This window comes from Chionomys nivalis, chromosome 17, assembly GCF_950005125.1.
Source record: "Chionomys nivalis chromosome 17, mChiNiv1.1, whole genome shotgun sequence".
NCBI classification, from domain to species: Eukaryota; Metazoa; Chordata; class Mammalia; order Rodentia; family Cricetidae; genus Chionomys; species Chionomys nivalis.
Window position 1 is genome coordinate 50,820,942 of NC_080102.1, and position 18,172 is coordinate 50,839,113.

Here is an 18,172-nt window from a genome sequence, read left to right on the forward strand (position 1 = left end):
TATCGGGAACTCACCAAGGCCAGCTGGCCGGGGTCTGAAAAAGCATGGGACAAAACTGGTCTCGCTGAACATAACGGACAATGAGGACTACTGAGAACTGAAGAACAGTGGCAATGGGTTCTTGATCCTATTGCACGTAATGGCTTTGTGGGAGCCCAGGTAGTTTGGATGCTCACCTTAATAGACCTGGATGGAGGTGGGTGGTCCTTGGACCTCCCACAGGACAGAGAAACCTGCTTGCTCTTTGGGCTGAGGAGGGAGGAAGACTTGATTGGGGGAGGGGGAGGGAATGGGAGGTGGTGGCGGGGAAGAGGCAGAAATCTTTAATAATTAAATAAATTAATTAAAAAAAAAAAGCCTACAAGGAAAGCCTCTTGTTTTAAAATCCTCCTATAATAGTCCTTGGACAGGAAGAACATTGCAAGTTAGGGAAATGGTTCACTTACAAATGCAGTGATTCTTAAGAAAATTCAGTTTTAGAAAGACAAACATCATGTTTTCCCTTATTTATGATTCCTAGATTTTATATAGCTACATATGACACGAAGGTAAAGACAAGCTGTACAGGGAAAAATGATTAACAGGCAGGAGGGGGCAAGGGAAGGGGGTGTTGAAGCTATGGGACTGATTACATTCAGTATACAACATATAATTATATAAAGTCATAAAAAGTCAGTTTAAAAATGAAAAGTTAAATAAAAGATGACTTAGGAGGTAAAGATGCTCACTGCATAAACTTGGCGACGTGAAGTTGATCCCTAGAACCCACAGAAATGTGGAAGGAGGAGAAAGAACTCCACAGTGTCATGTCATGCCCACAGGCACACCATGGCACGTGCACCTACACACATTATGCACACCCAGGCACACACAATAATTACAGTTAGAATAACACACACACACATACACAAATGAAGACTAATGCCACTAAAGTTTGTTCTGGGAAAGTAGTATACATACATTGGTTTTTCTAGACAGGGTTTCTCTGTAGCTTTGGAGCTTGTCCTGGAACTAGCTCTTGTAGACCAGGCTGGCCTTGAACTCACAGAGATCCACCTGCCTCTGCAGGGATTACAGGTGTGCGCCATCACTGCCCGGCTGAAAACAGTATATTATTACAGGCAGCAATGATGGTAAAAAGTGCAAGAGATGGGAGAGATTCAAATATCCTCACCCAGACTTGGAAGAAAAAATCTTTTCTGTAGGAATGGCACCCTGGTTAGAAAAGCTACAGATACATAAATTATTTAGAAATGCAGCCTACTACCTGTCTAGAAAATGTCACATATGCATCCTAAGGCAAAAATAAACATTCATTTTTTTTGGACCTTAAGATCTTGTTTATTTTATATCCTCTTCATGCCTTATCTCCCCAGCTCTGTAGCGCTGACACTTTTTTCTATGTTTGCTTTTTATACCACACAGAATGCCAATTTCCAAAATGACCTTTACAAGAAAGAGTTTACACACACAGCACCAATAGTAAGTTGAGCTTCAGAACCTCAAACCCATTCCTAGGAGGGTAGGGTTTAGGGTTACTCATGAGGGGAAGAAAACAGGGCGGTTGGAGCTATGGGAAAAGTGATTAGAGGCAAACAGAAGAATATTGTGTTGGGCAAAAGCATCATCAGATCACTACAGGAGCATGCTTAGGAAGTGGAGGTGGGAAAGTGGCCTGAGAGGGTTTTCAGCCTTCTGATGTCCAGAGTTCTCCTGCAGACCAGTCGAGAGGTGGTGGTGTCAACTGATTCAAGATAGACAGAGGTAGCTTCCAAATTCCCGAAAAGCTACTTCTCTGTTAGTGGTCATATGTTAGAAGTGTTGGGGAGAGCAAAACCAATGCAAAATACTCCAGACAGGGTGCTACATGACACGGTTCGAATATGCATGCATTCCACAGCCCTGCATGTTTGAACACATGAGCCCAGCCAATAGCACTTGCCTGGTAGGTTGTGGAAGCTGTAAGCTACAAGTCCTAGATGGTAGAAGTAAAGTTCTGGGAGCCTGCCTTGCAGGTTACACTCCGGTTCTGCTTCCCACTCTCTTTGATCTGCCAGACTATCAGAACTTAGCATGTTGAGTTGCAGGCAGCCCAGCAAGCCTTCTTTCCCATGAGGCTGCAACTATGAAACTAGGAGCCAAGCAAACCCTTCTCCTTTCAGGTTTGGAGTGTCACAGTGTGGAGGAACATTACAGATACATTGGGCAACAGACTGAGGTTGTAATGCTTTAATTCGATACTTTTGTGTTTGTAACTCTATTCCATTCAAATGCGTCATTTCTGCATCTTGGTTGTAACTTTTCACGTTCTTTAATTGGAACATGAGTAAATCTTAAGGTGCTCCTTAGTTTGTTCCCCACAAGTTCCTAAGGCTACTGATTTCTTAAAAGTCTTTTAAAATTGTTTTTATTGAGCTATACATTTTTCTCCCTTCCTTCTTTCCATCCCCTCTCCCATTCTACTCTCTCCTGTGACCCCCACGCTCCCAAATTACTGAGGAGATCTTGTCTTTTTCACCTTCTTATGTAGATCCATGTATGTCTCTCTTGGGGTCCTCTTTGTTGTCTAGGTTCTCTGGGGTTGTAGATTACAAGCTGGTTTTTCTTTGCTTTATGCCTAAAAACCACTTATGAGTGACTACATATTATATTTGTCTTTCTGGGTCTGGGTTACCTCACTCAATATGTTTTTTTCTAAATCCATCCATTTGCCTGAAAATCTCAAGATGTCATTTTTCCCCCTGTGTAGTACTCCATCATGTAAATTACCACATTTTCTTTATCTATTCTTCAGTTGAGGGGCATCTAAATTATTTCTAGGTTTTGGCTATTACAAATAATGCTGCTATGAACATAGTTGAGCACATGTCCTTGTGGCATGATTGAGCATCTTTTGGATATATACCCAAGAGTGTTATTGCTGGGTCTTGAGGTAGATTGTTTAATAATTTTCTGAGAAATCGCCATACTGATTTCCAAAGTGACTGTATAAATTTGCATTGCCACCAGCAATGGAGGAAAGTTTTCCTTACCCCATATCCTCTACAATATAAGCTATAATCAGTCTTTTTGATCTTGGCTATTCTTACAGGTGTAAGATAGAATCTCAGAGTTGTTTTGATTTGCATTTCTCCGATGACTAAGGATGTTGAGCATTTCCTTAAGTGTCTTTCAGCCCTTTAAGAGTTTCATCTGTTGAGGGTTCTCGGTTTAGGTCTGTACCCCATTTTTATTGGACTTTTTGTTCTTTTGATGTCAAATTTCTTGAGATCTTTGTATATTTGGAGCTCAGTCCTCTGTTCAGTGTGGGGTTAGTGAAGATCTTTTCCCAATCTGTAGGCTGCCATTTGTCTTGTTGACCATGTGCTTTGCTATTTAAAGATATTTATAAAATCTGAATATTTTTCAATTACCAAATGATTAACTTGTAAATTTTCTGCTGGATACTGATTTTACTACTTTTGTTGTTGCTAACGATATTTAGATGACTTCTTATGTTCCTCCATTTGGTTGCAGGTAGATATGGCTTACCATGTTTGATAGTATCCCTGCTTTGTGTTCATTGGGAAATCATCCAAGGGTACAAACAGCAAGAAAAAACTCCCACTGGTGAGACAAACTACACAAATGTCACTCCAAACAAGTGACAGAGTCTCTGTCCCTAATCAGTTGGCAGCTCTCTGAGCAGGCAGGCAGCAAGGCCGTCCTCACATTTCCAGCCTCTGAAGAACCAGTTCTGCTGTCAATCACGTTTGCAAGATTGCAAAAGCACACGCTCTACATTTACCTTTAGAAAGCCTGTAGGGTTTCAGCCATGCTTGCTTGAAAGCAACCCAGATCACAGCCACCTCTATTCTATTTGTATCCTCCCTGTAATACCATTAAGTTTCCAGTGAAGCCTGAGCAGTCGTAATGAATGAGTTCTCCAGACTGCAGTTCTGAGAAAGAGCACAGGTTGGAAAACAGGGGAGCAATTCAAGTATTGTTTATTTCCTTTCTCAACTTGGCTCTTCTGCTCTCTTTTTCCAGGATGCTATTTGTATGTACAAATGAGTTTTATTTTAAAAACCCACACAGAGGGACGTTGTTTTGTTGTGGTTACAGCCAAGTCCCCTAGCCTCCTTTAGAGGCTTCTAATGCATGTGTCTCCTTTCATCTCATGAAAGGAATACCTTTTTCTAAGGATGCCTATCTCCAAAAGAAGCCTACTGAGGTGGCTTCAGTGCTAACCCAGGGCACTTAAAGAAGTTTGGTTCTATGAATGGAGCAAAATTTACATTTTTATCAACAAATGATGATACAAAGTAACTTTCGTGCCTCTCATGGAGAAGGCCTCCCTTCACCCCAGGCTGCGTTCCTAAGGAGTTAAGCTCCTTGTCGAGCTGAATGAGGTTCCAAGGCATACAAATAAAAATCCTAAGGTGTATGTACCCAGAGAAGGCTAGAGTTTCCTGTCATTTGACAAACTGTACAAAAGCATTTCTTGCTTTTCTGACTGAGTGCCTTTCTGTGGCCCTAATATTTGCATCCTGAGAAAAGTTCTGTCTTGAACCGTCTGGCTAAGAGTCTTCTAAGCCTGGATCCCTCCTCACAGCAGGCAGAGGGCTGTCCTCCTTCTCCACCTTGACCCCTCCCCATAGTAGGTGGAGGGCCTTCCTCCTCTCTCCACCTCGGCTGCTACTGTTTCCCTACCATGCTCCTGCTTGGAAGGCTTGCCTCCAGAGAGCCTGCTAGAAGATTACATTTGACCTTGGTAACTACCATCTACTCATGAGTCCAGACTGAGCCGAGGAAAGTAGCTGACTTGAAGACCGGTGAACTGAAATGAATAGAACTTTGGTTTGGATCCTGATGTCCTCACTAACTACTTGAAACTTCAGCAAAATTATTTTAGCAATGCAAACTTCTATTTGCTCATGTTCAAATGACAAAGAGTCAGATTTTCCTTGATATAGTTATGAGAATTAACTATTCTATGTTAAGCAGGTGTTTACTATTGTACCTGAAACACAACAACCACTTGAATACCAATTCTGCCCTGGAAACTTGGCCTTATAGAGACAGGGACCCCTCAGGTTGATCCTCATCATTGCTATGATGGCTTATTAGCCAATGCCTAGTGCTCTGTACCCATCACATATTCCTTGGGCCCTTTATTATATGAATTCATGTGGCCTTCTCACTAACAAATGAGAAGTCAGAATTCAATCATTTGCGACAGTACAAGTATTCTCAAATGGAAAGTCGGGGGTTAATTAGAAAAAAAATCAACTATTTCTATCATTGAACGGCTTCTATAAAGAGTTAGTGAAGCAATATATAGTGTTTAACAGTGTTTTTTTCTGACAGAGAGAGAGAGAGAGAGAGAAATATCTTCAAATCTCTTAGTTCCAGCTTTTTGACATTCAGCCATTCACTTGCTTCTCCAGTTCTTAATTCTAATTCCTGAGTAAAAACAGGTGATATAAATTTAAAAAGACTGTTGTAAGCCTTAGGAAGCACTGTGAAATATCTGACATTTAGAAGCTTCTTAATAAATGGTATGCGATTAATATTACCTCTGAATCCTGCAACATGTGTTTAACTAAACATCCTGAAACTGTCTCAGAACTTTGAGTCTCTATAAAATGGACTACAGACTAAACAAACTGAATCCTAATTTAGGAGTTCACGTTTTAACAGCCAGTCACAGCAACACGGCTTTAGCCAGCTGCAAGCTGCCAACTGGTCGACCCATGCCCAAATTATGCAAATACAAAAATGTAACCAATTAAACTGCATTCAATCCTCACTTCTGTTTCCTGTGTATAAATGCCACCTGCTCACCTGGAGGAGCTCCCTCATATGCAAATTATTCTTAGATAAAATAAGTTCTGAGAATTTGTTGCAATTTTTTTCATTGACAACACATAGGAGGTGAGTAGCGTGTCTTATATTTAAATTTTAATTTGCAATTTTAAAACAGTTGTTGATAAAGCTAAAATATGTTAGGGATATGCTAACTTATGTTGCTGAGTTGCTGGGGTATTGAATGAAAAGTTAAGTAACACATTGTTATAACTTAACCTATAAGACACAATCAAGCAAGACTCTCCGCAGCATTACAGTTATTTCCAAACCTACAGCCTCACTGATTTGAGTGTATTTTCAAAAGTTAGAAGAGACATAAAGTTCTCTTTGGAGGCTCAGTGACTGTTAGCCAGCAACCTTCATGATTTGGACAGAAGTTTCCATTTTCTTGAATTCTAGATGTTCCATTTGACCTTTTTGAATCCTTTTGTTTGTTTTTGTCCCCTTGAACATCAGTCAGTATTTTCAGAAAATTCCCATTTCCATCCCTGTAATGAGATACTTCTTGAAGTACTTTATGTCTTTTGTTGTTTTTACTTCTGTTCAACATGGTACCATCTGGCAATGAGCACTATCTGAGCATAAGAAGGGATTCTTTTTCAAAGCTTGCTCTTTTGTTGAAAACTAAAGGAAAAATATTTTTTAAATTGATTTATAAAAATAAAGGTTTATATGCAAACAGCAAGCTGTTGTGTTTCCTTTTCAGCCTCTGTGAACCCATGGTGGCAACCATAGAGCCCAATCCATAAGAGAGAGTTTCCAAGACAAAAGATCTAGTCAAGTTGGAACGTTATTATCTGGTTTGAACAACAGGCTTACCCTTGAATCTTCTCCATAGAAGTGGACTGTACTCATTGATTTGTGCATAGGTTATAACTTCCTTTCTTATGTGCACAGTGAGGACCATCAAAGGCCCTAATTGGAGAGTGTGGAAAAGTTAGATCCTTCAGCCCAAAGCAGAGAAGGTTTGAGATGAAGAGTAAAGAGCTGAGGATAGTTAACAGACTGTCTGCCATAGAATAGCATACTACTCTACATAGTCAGTTCTGTTTCTCTGCATGATCCAGTCCTTTGTAGGCTATGACTAATGGAGCCCTGGTATATGCTAGACACTCAAGCAACATGTTGTCAGAATCTGCCTCCCTTAGTTCCTTTTCAAGACTTTCAGGCAAAGTGACCTTGTAAAGATCAATCCCAGTGCCTTCCTAGTTCATGCCAAGTAAAAATCATATCTCTTATGACCAAAGGGTCTGTTGCAACTGGCCTCCTCACCCCTCTTGCTCCTCACCTCTTGATGCCTCTTTATCACAGTTGCTGCTCTGGCCTCATCAGCCTCCTTACTCTTGCTCTAAATGCTGGGGTCTTTTATTGTGTGCCCTCTTCCTGGAGTCCTCTCACCTCAGAAGGCATGTGCTCACTTCTTTCTCTTTGAGGAGTTATTCAAATTTGTCTTAAGTTAACCCTTCCCTGACTAAATTAACTTAGCTATATCCTTCTTGAGGAACTTCAGAGTCTGTCTCCCTTTCTCTGTCTTTTTCCCATTGCATTTGTCACCATGCTAAATGCTGAAGCTGATTTTAATTATTATTATATGCTTTATTCTCATTATGAAAATACAACTGCTAGCAAGTCTGAGGTTTTAGAAATTTTTTTTCTTCTTAAGTCTAGCCCCAGGATCAAAAATATGGAGCATATAAAGATATTGATAAGTACTGATTATAACAATGAATGACATTCTACTTCTGTCCATCTGCCACCATTGTACCTCACATGGGTGACAACAGCATCATCTTCTCATTTCTCCAATGCACAGCACATGTACAATAATAAGTAGATAAAAGTGAGTAGTGACTGTCTTATGTTGTAGGAGGCCGCCTATTTGTTCCTGGCTGCTCATCCCCAAAATAATCACACAGAAACCATATTATTTGCACTACTGTTTGGCCAATAGCTTAAGCATACTTCTGGCTAACTCATATCTTAAATTAACCCATGTACATTACTCTGTGTATCATCACAAGGCTGTGGCTTACCTGATAAAGGTCCGGCATCTATCTCTGGCAGGACTACATGGCTTCTCTCTGACTCTACCTTCTTTCTCCCAGTACTCAGTTTAGTTTTCTCCTCCTAGCTCTGTTCTACCCTATCATAGGCCAAGGCAGTTTTCTTTATTCACTAACCAATAAAAGCAACACACACATATATATAAGGACCTCCCACACCAGTCTTAAGTACTCATTAAGTACATGCTAAAAAAGAGTAAGAAACTCTTCTTCCATTACACTTTGAATTGCCAGTTATCTCAGAAAGATAAACAGGTTCACATGAAATTCAATTTTATTATGACATCTTTTTAGTTATTATATTATCCTACACATGAGAAGTTATGAGTGGACAGTTTATCATTGGGTATATCATATCACAGCAATAGATCCACAACAACAAGAATATACTAGAGAGAAGATTTCTGAACCTCTGTTTTCACAGAATTTTCTGTGGCAAGAATGAGAGGCAGACGCCTGAGCTAACCCAAGGTTGAGTGGGAGGGAGGAGGAACTGGCCCAGAAGTGATGCAGCTGCACAAGCTTCTGGGCTTTATTCTGGCTCTGGCACATCAGGTGGGCCTGCCAGCATGACTCAATTTGAAGCCCCCTCAGAAGACTTGGCTGGCGTGGCTTCCTGCCCCAGTCAGACTTGGCTCAATAACTAAGCGGGCCAAAGCCTGCTAAAGAAACCATTAGCAGGTTACAGAATAAAGAACTGGAAGGAAAGGAAATAAGGCAAGAACCAAAACCAGCTATTAAAACATTGATTCCTCATAAATGTCATCATTTTTGACATCATTTTATCAACACAGCTCTCAGTGAAGACACAGGAAAGGCTAGAAATTCGATTAAGTATTTCCTGTCCCGGACACTCTTCCAAACCAAGCGGACAGCCCAGAAGGCTATTAAAATTCTGACAGCTAGGAACTTGCTTATTTCCAAAATGGAGCCAGATAACTCGGTACAATTGGTTTAGTCTACAAAGACAATGAGTGGGAGATTTGATTTTATCTAATTACTTAGATATTTGCCTTAATTTTTTATGGGAAAATCTAAATTTATCATCATCATCAGTTGGAACAAAGACACGTGGAATCACATTGAAAATGTATTAGCCTTTAACTTCTGGTTTTAGATGATCTGGGTTAGCATTGACTGAAATTTTCAGAGCCATCATACATCAGATACAGTGTTCCTTCCCATGGCATAAGGCCACCGTGTTAGTTACTTTTATGTTTCTGTGATAAAACACCATCACCAAGGCAACTTGCAGACAAGAGGATTTGTTTGGGCCTATGGTTGCAGACAGATAATAATCTGGCATTGAGGGGAGGTGTAGCAACAAACAGCAGGCATGGCAACAGAAAAAAAAAGTTGAGACTTCACAACTCTCAATGAGCAGAAAGGGAGGGCAAACTGGAAACAGGTGAGGCTTTTGACTCTCAGAGCCCTCTCCCAGTGACCCACTTCCAGCAAGCCCTCTCCCAGTGATGTGTGACATACTTCCAGCAAGGCTGCCGCACCTAAAGCTAAACAAACAGTGCCACCAGCTGGGGACAAAGTGTCCAAATGCCGAGACTACTGGGGACCTCTCTCATTCAAACCACTAGCGTTGTAACGCGCATTGATACCTCCAACACACCAAACAAGCGCTCTGTGCTCTTACACATAAATCACTTCTTCTAATCCTTGCAACACCTCCATAATTCGGACATCTTCATTATTCCCAGTTACTGTCAGCTAAGAGAAATGAAGACTCGGGGGGATGGATGGGCTAACTTTAGGCAATAGAGAGCAGTCTGCAGAGTCAGGACTGAGACTCACACTGTGGAATCTCAGACCATGCATGGCATTAGCCATCTCACTGAACACAGACATTTTTGATATGTTTATTATTTTTATGTACTTGGATGTTTTGCCTACATGTGTGTAAATACACCATATGTGCACAGTGCCCACTGAGGCCAGCAGAGAGCACTGGATTCTCTGGAACTGGAGTTCCCGACAGCTGTTAACTTTCATGTAGGAAGTGGGAACCAAACCTGAGTCCTCTGGGAGAACATCAAGAGTTCTTGACAAGTGAGCTTTCCCTCTAGCCCCACAGCCATCCTTAACAATTAGTGAATTATTAGAGGCTGCAGACTAGTAACTCTAACGCTGGAAATCAAGGGTACTGCACAAACATTTCAGCATATCCCATCCTTTCAAAGCTCAATGTCAACACAAGTTTCTGCAGACAGGAAGTACATTGACCTGAGTATTACTATCCCAAACCCTGGTTCTCTATTGATGTTTTACCAGTAGGTGACTCTTGACATTGATTTTTTTTACTGTCATTTCTGGTCATAAATATCAGTTATTCTAATTGACTCAAGAATTCTCCTGTCAAATCAGAAAGTGACATTGTTGCATACTTTCAATATAACTTAGGTTTCCAGACTGGCTTATGGCTTGTTTTTTGGATTAAAAACCGAAGGCTGACCCTGGTTTTTATTACATCTGCTCTCTGGCTGGAATAAAACCAGTATCGGACCTTTAATACATTTGAATGTTAATAATTTCCTTGAACTAGTACACCACATGCTTGAATATAGAATGTCTGGAATCACGTTTTTCCTCCAGGGTCTATGGCCAACTTTTCTTATCCTTGGAAACGTCCCAGGACCCCGGGCATCTCAGAATGACTGAGTGCATACTTAGAAACTTCTGGAAAAATTGATAGCCCCCCTCACCAGCACAGCAAATGCTTGTCTTTGTGGGTTTTTTTTTTTTAAAACTTTATAGGACTGTGGAGTGGCTACATATCCAAATGCTGCCACCAAAACTCTCCTGTGCTGACAGCCACCCATTCACTCCTGATCTCCAGTACAGTGGCACCATGGGTTACTAAATGGGGAGGGTCTCTCTCCCGAAAAAGCAAAAAATAAAAATAAAATACAAATTAAGAATTTGTTTTTGCATAAACACCACCAGAGAGGCTTCATCCAACAACTGATGGAAACAGATGCAGAAACCACAGTCCAACATTAGGCAGAGCTTGGGGGATCCTGGAAAAGAGGGGGAGGAAGGATTCTAGCAGTCAGAGGGGTCAAGGACACCCCAAGAAAACCACAAAATCAACTAACCCGGGTTCAGTGGGGCTCACAAAAACTGAATGAACAACCAGGGAGCCTGCATGAAACTGACCTAGGTCCTCTGCATGTATTGTTATGTTTCTGTAGCTTGATCTTCTTGTGGGACTCCTAACAGTGATAAAAGGGGCCATCTCTAACTACTTTGCCTGCTTTGGGGACTTTTATCCTCATACTGGACTCGGCCTTAATTTGAGGGAAGGTGTCTAGTCTTATTGCAACTTGATATGCTATGGTTGATATCTCTGGGAGTCCTGCCCGTTTCTGAAGAGAAATAGAGGGGGAGTGGATGGGGGGATGGAAGGAGTGGAGTGGGGGGAAACTGGTTAGGATGTAATATACGAGAAAAGAATACATTAAAAAAAAGAATTTGCTTTGGAATGATTTTATTAGAACTTAAGTATAAATTGTGTGTTGTGTGTCAGGATTAAGAATTAAGAAATAAAAATAGTAGCTTTTTATGCTATTAAAATTTAGTTCATTTAATTGATATAGCATTGTGATTAAGCCTATTCTTATTCCCATTATATAAATAAGGACATGGAGGCATAGCAAAGTCATTGTGCAGTCACACAGCTCATCTGGAAGAGCGGAATTCTAGTTCTGACTTCAGCTTGAGCCTGGAGCTGTTGCTATCGACCACTCTCTTCCCGTGCAGTGCAAGTAACTGACCACAATGCTGTAAAGAGACATTGTGGGCAGATGCCTTGAGTTCTGCGGGGGCTGGGACACACATTTGGCCATACTGTGTCTCTGTCTACTGAGCAGTGTAGAGGCGTTCCTATAGAACTTTTACAAACATCAAACACTGGCAGAAACGTCATGTCTATGACCATGGTAGGTACCTGGAACTGTTCATGAAAACTACAACCACTAAGTGAAAACATAAACAAAAACAAAAAACGAACAAACAAAAAACCCAGTCCCCTCTTACTCCTGCAGAGGCAAGAACATTCTTCTCCTCTCATCAGTGTTCAGTAGGGATCCTATCAGTTCAGGTTAGTAATAATTCCTCTAACATGGGTGCACATTTCCACTCGGGCTTGTATTATTTGGGGTGGAGCTCAAGTTCTTTACTCTCATGCAAATTTTCTAAGTTTTAGTCATCTTTTGTGAATGAACTCTTCCTTGTCATCTCTAACGAGTTACCTGAGCTTTTTCTTTAGCACTTTTCAGTGTTTATTTGTTTCACTAAGAGTGTCTTTCTGAATTAGCTGCTCTGCTGGTATCCAATCAATCATAAAAGATGTGTCCGGTGTTTCTGAAAACACGTCAACTTTATATCATGACATTTTCTGGTCTTCATGACAGCAAATATCAGTGTTTTGAAAATGCTAATGCTAGCCAGTAAAGCTACTTAGAAAATGCTGTAAATATCTTTTGAAGCCTACAAGGTCTTAGAGCAAAGCTGGCAGGTAAACTCATAGCGGCTTTGGGGTTTCTTTAAGAGCTAAGGAAAATTTTGTTTAATATGCTATGAAGACCATGTACAGTGTAGACAGCAGAGATGCTAAGTGTACCTGTACCATGTACAGCGTAGACACGCTAAGTGTACCTGTGCCATGGACAGTGTAGACAGTAGCCATGCTAAGTGTACCTGTGCCATGTACAACGTAGACACACTAAGTGTACCTGTGCCATGGACAGTGTAGACAACAGATGCTAAGAGTACCTCTACCATGTACAATGTAGACAGTAACTATGTTAAGTGCAAAGCAAAGGGAAGGAATTGAGAAGGTTTAACTTGGAAAAGAAATGAGTAACCGCCAGGAATAGATCAACCTGTAAGTTTGTTCCATTCCCCCAGAGGATGCTGTTGAAGGAAACCAGGTTGCGTTCTCCAGGGTTTTTAAAAAGACATGTAAAAGATATTTTTAAAAGTCATATTTTACTCCAGAAAGCGAAATGGATTATAATTATGCAAAAGTGTCATTTTTTATCACTAGAATGGCTTTTCTGTTGTTGTTGTTGTTGTTTTTTTAACTTGTGAAATATGTGCATTTGTAGGTTCTAACAAGTGAACCAAAGCCAAACCGACCCAACCAGTGGGATGCTGATGTTCAGGTCACTCAGGTGAGTGTACTAAACCACATCTAAAGCTCTTTCCAGATGGGAGTGTTTCTCGCTGCTGAAGGTAAAAAGGATACCTTTACTGTCATTCTCAATGCTTTGCCTAACTTAGCTAGGCCTGGCAGTTGGCTAGCCAGATTCCTTCTAGATGTGGAAATTCCCTTCTCTTCCCCCGACAAGACCTTCAGGAACAGGAACCATCTCCTTTTAAAGCCCCATCAAACTCTATCTCAGCTGCTAGCGTAAGATTCAGAGTCTGAGAGGGACACTTAGGATGTTGTAGATTTTCTCCAGGAAAGCAGAGGATAAGTCCAAAAATTCTGAAACTCTGAAGCTATGATATAAACCCTCTACATGAAGCTCAAGCATCAAATATAGTGAACAAGAAAAACACTCAAATTCCATCTTACCATCTGGTGGCATCTTTACGATAACGTCAAAGCCTTTTACAGGAAGTATTCACTTTGTTGAAGTCAAGCTTAGTTACAATAACTGTCTTAAGTTTTCATTTACATGTTTTTACATTCATTATTTATTCAATGTAGTGTATGGAGCTGGGGAAGATATATGCATATCACGATGTGCACGAGGGAGCCAGAGGATAACTTGCAGGAGTCAGTTCTCTCCTTCCATCATGGGGTTCCTGGGTTCAAACGCAGGCATGGTGCTGAGCATCTTCAACCACTGGACCATCTGATTAGTCCAAATTTTTACTTATCAAAATCATTAAATGTCTGTATGCCTTCATCTCAATCAGCAATATGCTACAGTTGAGAAATATGATGATTTAATACCTACATGAACTTTTCATCATCTGTGAATAATATGTTGCATTTTATATGTTTTCAGATTTTTATTTATTCTTATTGCATATGTGTAAGTGTTAGAAAGCATATAAATACATGTGCCACTTATGTGCTGTCACCTGAGGAGGCCAGAAGAGGATGTGCAGCCCCATAGAACTGGAGTTACAGACCATCATGGGCTGACAAGTAGGTGCTGGGCGCTGAACCTAGGTCCTCTGCAAAGGTAGCAAGTACTCTTACTCACTGAGCCACATCTCTAGCTCCTGTTTTGAAACTGTATATAATTTGTATGTATTTTAAAGATATATGTGCTCTGTCTCATGTGTGTGTGTTTGTGTGTGTGTGTGTGTGTAAACTCTAGTAGGTATTTTAGGTATCTTATTTCGGTATTTTAGGTATTTTATTTCAAGTTCTGTGTTATTTTACATCCATATTTTTGCTGTTGGGCATTTGAGCTCTTTCCAACTTTGTCTTATTAGGCCTTTGGTGTTTGCGAGTTGAACATAAACATTTCCACACAACATCAACATCACACGTAGCCATCTGTGACTGTGACAGTTTGGGACACAACGTGGTACTGTGTGATCATGTGTAAGACAGAGAAAAAACGTGAACACTGTTGGAATGACTCAATCATCTATCTTGACAAATATCAGTGCTGGTTCATCTCCAACCACAGCTTCAGACATCAACAGACTCGCCTTCTGGATAATACTGACTTATTCAACCACTCCGCTCATAGGCAATATTCAGCTCAACACTAAGCTCCGAAAGCTTTTCCCAAGTCACTTAGTGTGGACTCTAGTTGATCCCTGACAAGTGTTTTTTTCTGGCCTCTATCATGAGCTGCCCCACAGCACAGCATAGAGAGCTTCCTCCCACAGCACAGCAAATGAGTCAGCAGTGTTTGACCTCAACTATGCTTCCAGTGTCCCTTGGCTACAAAGTTCTGATACTCAGGCAGGGCAACGTTTCTTCCCATACACACTGGTCAGAATAAACATCAGGGATATAAATTAATTTCAGTTTGAAGATATCCAGGTAGACCCTATGTTTTCTATCATTTTCATGTTTTCCTGAATTATTGTTTTCATGCCCATTACTTGATTTTCTATTGCATGTCTTCTTTTGCTGCATGCTTATATTCTTTATATTTTTAGTATATAAAACTTTGTCAACTAATACAAACTAAGTGGAAATTTTTTTAAAATAAAGTAAAATGAGTGATTTTTATTCTTTATAAAATATTAGGAACACATTCAAGTACATTAAATCAAAGAAAAATAACAATTATTTCCACATCCTGGCCATACAACAAGGAACTTGAATTTATGCATGACCTTTGACTTTTTAAAGTGTTAAATTGCAGGCTGGGGAGATTGTTCAGTGGGTAAAACAGATGCTGCACCAGTGTGGGGGAGCTGAAGTCTACTCTGCAGAACCCAGTAAGGGCAATCAGGGTTGAGCATCTCCTACTGTGACATGGAGGGCATAGACACACCAGGTCCCAGACACTCCTAGGTCAGCTAACCGGCCATATGCATGACCATAGAAAACCACAGAGCCCCCGCATCAACCGTGGGGAAATTGAGGAGTAGATCCAAGGTTGTCCTCTGACCTCCACAAAGTGGTATGTGTTAATGTGCATGCTTGTACATCACACCACACACACACACGTGTGTGCACACATACATGCACTCACACGTATGCACACCACACCATACCACTGCTAATTATGGAACCAAAGAATTCATCAAATATAAAATATTTTGCTCATCTAATCTCACCAGTGATCAATCACTAAGTTGCTCTCCCAGAATCACAAAGGAAGCTTCTTTAAACACATTAGTAGTCGTTTTTCTTGTCCCGGGCATGACTTTGACTCTGAAAAATTGTCAGCTTGCAATTTTTCCACACATAATCTATGTGCTCCTCTTGGTTCAATATGAGGTTCTCAGTCACTCTGCGGACTCTTGGACTCAGCCGTCCCAAGCCTGGTTCAACTGTGCTTCTTTTTTCTTTCTGTTTGTGCAAATAGGAGTTGAAGAACGCATATGGGTTTCACAACTCCTGCTGCGTCAGTCATGATTTCCCATAAAAGCAGGAACAGATATACGAAGTTCTGCACGGCCGTGTGCGGTCAGACGTGAGACAGATGTGTGTGCACAGCTGCTTGTGTTTAAGGATGGAATACAGATGTAACCAAGGAGACATAGACTTGGTTTGGTGTTGCAGTATTTTCATGGACTATATTCAAAGGAATATCTGTCATAGCTGAAAACAAGGAGAATTTTATCAAAAACAGAGCACAGTCCCTCCCCCGGAGCCAGTATAAACAAAACCAATATGGGCCTATCAACTATGGCCTTGTAAAATAAACTCCTCTGTTTAAAAGGAAACCACCTTATTTATTCATTAAGACACTGTATAATATTCCCTCAAGTTGGACAATGCTGTCTTCCATTAAGTCAGAGAGTCAGAGACAAGATATTTCCTATTTGTCATTGACAGAATTGCTATTATATTTAAGGGAAAATACTAGAAAAGATTATTCTGTGGAGACGCTCCTGCCATCTTCACAACACGGTCTTCTTCCTAGCTAAGACAGATGGGCCCCCTTCCTATGTGTAAGATTATATCTAAATGACTCCACTAATCCCCTGATATATTTCTTTTATAGTTTTCTAGTATATTCCAATTGAAAATGATTTCCAGCAAGATGTTTTTCTCTGCAAGACATAAAAGCACAGAGTAAAACATAACAAATCTGAGACTCAAAGTGCCAAGGTATCTAGAGGAGACCTTAGAACTTGTTTTATGAAGACTTGGAGCCCTGATAAGCATTCAGGAAAAAGGCTCAGAGGGGACTTTCTTAAATTCTTTATTTTTAATCTATTAAGCTCAGGCTAATAAGAAAAATCTATTTTACATTTCTTGGGTAAGATAATTTCTTGATCAGAATTCATTCTACAAACTCATTCTACAAATACATATATATTTGTATGTGTATATATGTATTTGTAGAAGATAAAATGAGTGCTCATTTTCACACCTCATCTGCTAAGATTTTCGTCATCTCTACCCCTCCTTTCCTCCCCTCTGGGCTTTTCCTTTGAGAACATTCCTTTAAAAGTTCAGAGCAGCTCTTCAAAGTAACTGGGCACTTTGTGTAGAGGGGACTGTTGTTTTGATGAGAACCCTAGACCAAGTTCTTTACGGGGTTTGTTTAAACGAATCCAAGGCATGGAGGTATCCATAAGAGTGAAATGCTACACTTTATTTACGTAAGTGGGGACTTTGAAGAAGTGTTTTGTTTTGTTATCAGCCCAATAAATCATACTGAGAATAGTGGGTGACGAACGGTGTCGAAGACCCAAAGTCAAAGCCTTCTCCTTCAGCCTTGTCCCTGGCAATAGGGCCATTATTAAAATCATGTAATGGAAACAAAAGCTTGCAAAACAGACTGGCCTGCAAATCCAGAATTCCAGTCTCTTGTAGAAGTAGCTTTGATAGGCTCTCAGCAATTATGGAAGCTCTTTACTACATGTTGTTAGTAATTTCAGAATATCTGTGCTACGTGCATGCAGAGAAATTAATAGAAAAACAAACAAAAACAAAAATAACATCGCTAGGTAAATTTAAAATTAGCACGCAAAATCACTTTATAAGGAAACTTGTGCTGTAAAATGAATTGTTTGTTATTGCTGTCCCTGATAATTGGCAGCAGGATGATCTAGAGAGGGAAGCAGGATGAGGCTTTCTGTGTACTTTCTTAGAACTGCGTATTCCCTGCTCTGCTTATTTACTTCATTCTGAAATCTGTCAAGAAGACGGAGAAAGTTAGCATATTCACAAACCAGGACGTTACAGCGACTCCCAGGGACCCTCGGACAGCATATGGTGACGCCAGTTGTCGGGGCTTTCCTTTCCTGACTACCGTTTTGCGCCACATTGTCAGAAAGCGGCACGAGCCCCACAAGGAAAGCCCTGAAACCTCTAAAGCAGCAGTTTGCACACCATGGGTCGCGACCCCTTCGGCAAACCTCTGTCTCCTAAAATATTTACATTGCCATTCACAATAGCAACAAAATTACAGTTATGAAGTAGTAATGAAAATAGCTCTATGGCTGGAGGTCGCCGCACCATGAGGAACTGCGTTAAAGGGTCGCAGCAGCAGGAAGGTTGAGAACCGCTGCTCTAAAGCCACCAGGCTCCTGTGTGCCGCCCATGTGGGCAATGCTCACTTACTGTTCATAGGCCCTGTCAATCT